A 4,772-nucleotide genomic window follows, 5' to 3' on the forward strand; every position below is an offset into this window, starting at 1 on the left:
AAGTCTTTCCGTTCCCAGGTTACTGCTGCTGGTGTCTCCGTGGCTCTGAGCTGTACAAACTCACAGAGCTGATGTCTGAGCAAAACGCTATTAAAATGTTGCAGATTTTGCTGGGAAAAAAAAAAAAGAATTATCCAAATCTGGCCCATCTTCAAAGCCACCTCCTTAACCGATTTGGGAAAAATATCGAGGAAAAAAAAAAACGCCAACCACAACAAAGAATAAAGTTCCCACTTGGCACAGTAGCAATACTGTGTGCTGCCTGGTGTCTCCAGCTGTCGAGGAAGGCGCCGGGTGCCGGTGGAAGGTGATCAGAGCTGGCACAGWGGCACCACAGACGGGGCTGGAGGGGCGACAGGAGGGGATGGAGCTGCTGCCCCGGGAATTTGCTGCAAATGCTCTGCAGTGCTCCTGCAGCGTGCCCGGGATGGAGGCACCGGGGTGGATTCGGGTTCCTCGCCTCGTGCCAGCCCTGCAGCCGGGCACTGGGACATGGGGAAAGGCCACGGGCTCCAGGCAGGGGAGCCCTTTCTGCCCCAGCATGGCCATGTTCTCTCTCTATAGGGTGGAGAGAGAAAAGCCTGTCCCACCCCTCAGTGCCAGCCCCATAGCCAAGTTCCCCTTTTCCTCTCATCTCCACCGTGCCCAGGAGCCCAAAGCACAGCAATGCCCGGGGCTGTGCCGGGAGCTGGCACAAGAGTTGGGAGRTGTTGGTGAGGTTTCAGCTCTCTCAGGGTTTGTAGTGCTGTGGGTTCAATAAAAACACAAACAAACCAACCCAACCCAACCCAAAACTTCCTCGGCAGCAGAAAGCAGCTCCTGCATGTGAGGGAGATGTGAACCTGGACAGGGGTGGGGGTTAAGGGACCCCTGTGCTGGCATTGGTGGGGTGTCCAAGGTAAAATGGACTGAGGGGATAAAGGGCTGGTGGCAGCATTTTTCCATGTGCCCTGAGAGCGCAATGAGTACCCCAGGGCTGTAGGAGATTTGTGGGGAGGCTAATGAGCCTAAATGAGAAGTGAGACAGAAGCCCTGGTATCTAATTGTGGGTCTRAATTGCTTCACCTCCAACACTTGTCCCATGGGATGTGATAACTTGGACTGGGAGTACCCAGGTCTGGGCTGGAGAGCTTTTCACACTGCTGGGTGGTGTGTGAGAGATGGGGAGAGATGAGTGGGGGTCCCTGAGCCGAGGGGCATGGCTGTGCATGAGGAAAAAACAATGGCTGTATGGAATTTAGTCCATTGATTGGCTGTCAGGTGGTTTCRGGGCCTTCTGCTGCATTTCCTGGGGCTCAGGAATGGATTTTACACAAATGATACGGGGAGCATTTCAGCTGGGATGTATCCCTGCCTTCCTCCAGGGGATACCCAAAAGGTTTCTTTCTCCACGCTGCTGAGGGATCACCCCAGATCATCTGGRTCACCRAGAAAYCTCCTGAAATGCCTGCAGGTAYRTCCCCACACTGACCAAYTCTGCYTCCTCCAGTCTCCCTGCRCTCCTCCAGCAGCAGCTGCCACTGYGATGYRTTAGGCAGATACTGCTGGATCTTAAAAATCAGCCCAAAGATCTCCTGAGATCAGTGATTTTGTTGAAAAACATTCATGGAAAGGCTTTTGCCACTGTGAAGGCAATTAGAGTAAGTTAATAACCAGYACAAACAGGAGCTGGGCTGTTCAACCTCTCACATCAGGGGCTGAACGCTGACAGGGGCTGACAGCCGACTCCCTGGTCAATAATTCACACTGATGCTGAAGAAACWGAAGGTGGGAGAACTCTAAATTCAAGGCCAACACTTAGAATTTAATGATGGAAAACTTTAGATTTACTTGCAAAGCTCTTACATAAAGAGATGAAAATGAAGTGGGACAAAAGCAGATGGTTTTGAAAACCAGCAATAAAAAGATGTCAGCAATCCAGACTCACTCGTATTTTGGGTGGCAGACAGGATTTTTGAGGGGAAAGGGAAAATAAAAGATGTTCCTGATGCCTTTTCCCTGGATAGACTGTGAGAAGGTGCATCCTGGTGAGTTGGTGTTTAGTTAGGATTACAGAGGATTTATTTTTCTTTTGGAAAAAATTAAGATTTTTTGGTTTTAGCTAGGCCAGGTTGAGTTACAAGGGAGAAAAGAGCTGTAGGTGGAGGCTGTCTTTGTGCACCCCAGACCCTGCCCTGGGTGCGAGTCCCTYCTGAGGCTGCAGATGCCCTGTGGGTGATGGAGGGGGGTGGGATGCAGCTGTGGTACCCAGCCATCAGCAGGGCAGGATATTTTTTTCAAAAAAGGCTACAAATCCCACCAAAATGCCCTGCGCCTGTACTGGTAGCACCCAGCCTGAGCAGAGCCTTTGGCCAAGAGAGCTGGTGCAGCAGGAAGAATTTTRTACTCATTACCCTGACAATTGAAATGTGAACAGCCATCCATCAGTTCTAGGGATTTGCCATGGAATTATGTATGCTCTGTGATATTGGCAGGAGATGAGATGGGGCAGGCTGGTAAGTAACTTGGAAGGGAAATGGGGCAGTTTTTATGGATGTCTGGCTCTTACCAGTGCTGGGATCCCCAGGGGAGCTGGGGCAGAGGCAGAGGTGGTCATGCTGGCTGAGCTCTGCCTGCTTTTTGTGCCATCTGGGAAGAATTGGGTTTTTTAGAGACCTGGGAATGTGTCACTCTGTGCATGTGTAACAGCTGAATTAATTGTCAGGTTTATTTATCCTCTCAGTTTTTGGCCTCCTGCAATTACCAAAAAGTGTTTTGTCAGGACTCCAGGCAGCAGAGCAGTAATAAATCACTGGCCATGGATGGGAGGTTGGAGCAGTTGGATCTGGGGTGATCTGAGATTGGTGTTGGCTTTGCTGAAGGGCAAGGGCTGTGAGGGGCTGGGGGGCACAAACAAACCAGCCAGCTTTGCAGAAATATTGCTGAAATGTGGAGAAATGCCCTAACAGGGATGCAGGGRGGGTTGGGAAGGTGAAGCCTCAGCAGCCATCGGCCCATGGGACATTCCTGTGGTGGCACCAGGGTGACCAAAGCCACCCCTGTGACATGCACAGCGTCTGCCTGCACACCCTGGGCTGGAAATCTGCAGGAACAGTGCTGAGAGGTGAAATCCTTGCACTGCAAACACAGCACTGCCCAGACCCTGCTTTCCAGCATGGGAGGGTGTCCGGATCCCACCGAGGAGGGGCCCCTGGGTTTAGGGGGCCGCTGTCCTTCCCTTCTCTGGAATTCTCCTCCTGTGAATGTCCCCCTGTGAATGCAGGGAACCTGACGAGGCACAGRGCATTGCAGGGGTGGTGAGCTCCATCTGGAGAGCTCTCTTGCTTTGAAGTCGGATGCTGTTTTAAACTCTGCAGGGTACTTTTGCTTAGGAAAAGCAGCGGTTGTCAGTAAAGATTGATCTTGGTCCAGAAATTTTTGCTGCTCCCCGACTTCTTTTCATRTTTATTAGTCATTTGCAATCTCTTTGATGGCTAGATGCATGTTCAGCTTAGAGAAAACTTTGCTGAGAAAACTTACAGTCTTTGCTGAGGTAAAGCCAAGCATTGGAGATACAGACCATACTGGCCATGCTAAGGATGGTGCATCTAAATTAGTCATTATTAATTAACACAGCAGTCCCAATGGTCCTGAGAAGATGCTGAGGAGCCCCACGGAGCCACAGGAGCTCTGGGGGTTGTTCTGAGGCCTCACCACAGGCAGCTGTTCCATAAAGCTGCAGGTCAATGTTTGTGGAAGATGTGCCCAGAGGAAAGGGGCAGCACCAGGAACTTCTGGGGGCTCCTCTCCCATCTCCAACAGCACAGGAGGAAGGGAAGGTTTCACAGAGASCAAAAAGCAGGGCAGMRCCATCCAGGAGGTTTCTGTYGGAGACACTCCATCCTAATCAACACTCTCCTCGATCTGCTCAGTGCAGCTGTCAGCAGGTGTGGCCTGACAGGCCCCAAATCTGCTCCAGCCAGACAGGGATTCTGAAAAGGTTTGGACTCCACCRACTCAGGTGTTTGTTTGCAAAAGTCCAGACTTCAGCCCTGAAATCCTGATTCAGCTCTGCCCAAGACCCAGGAGKATTTTCTGCTGCTGTTTCGTCCTGAGCCCTTTCCAGAAAGCAGAGCAGCTGCCAGAGGTCAGATGYGAGGAACCCGGTCGGTGTGTGCCTGAAGGTGGGTGCCAGGTCTGGATCTGCATTCCAGTTGGACCAAAGCAGAGTTTTCCCCCTTGGGGATATTAATCCYGGGCCTTGGCTTAGAGCCATCTCCAGCTTTCATGTTTTTGGAACTGAAAAAGGCACCATTCTGTTCCTAACCCAACTCCTKAGCACTGAAACCCCTCTAACTCCACCCCAATGGACTCATTTTTATCTACCAGCCTACATGGGCTGCCAGAACATCCTGCTCCCCTTCAGGCCAGCCAGAACCCCTGAGCTGGAGCTGCCTCCTCCATCCACTGGTGAAGGAGAAACCAAATAGCAGAGGTTGGAAACCAAATAGCAGAGGTTGGAAACCAAATAGCAGAGGTTGCTCCTGGGTCCCTTTGAGGGGGAGGGCAGCCTTTTTATTAGATTCAGATGTTGCTTTCTGCCCCAGGCCGTGGTGGGAAGTGAAGCAGAGTGTGTTAGTGTTGGCTGGAGGAAGCTCTGTGGAAAGGCTCAGATGAAGCAGGATTCTCCTGTGCCCGTTTCCTGGGGAAGCAGGGGAGATGGGCTGGCATGGGGGGCACAGGCATGGGCAAGGGGTCACCCCTTGCTGAGCTGAGCCTGCTGAGCCTCTTCC

This window comes from Malurus melanocephalus, unplaced genomic scaffold (assembly GCF_030028575.1).
Source record: "Malurus melanocephalus ecotype Western Australia unplaced genomic scaffold, MMel_1.1 scaffold_377, whole genome shotgun sequence".
Classification (NCBI taxonomy): Eukaryota; Metazoa; Chordata; class Aves; order Passeriformes; family Maluridae; genus Malurus; species Malurus melanocephalus.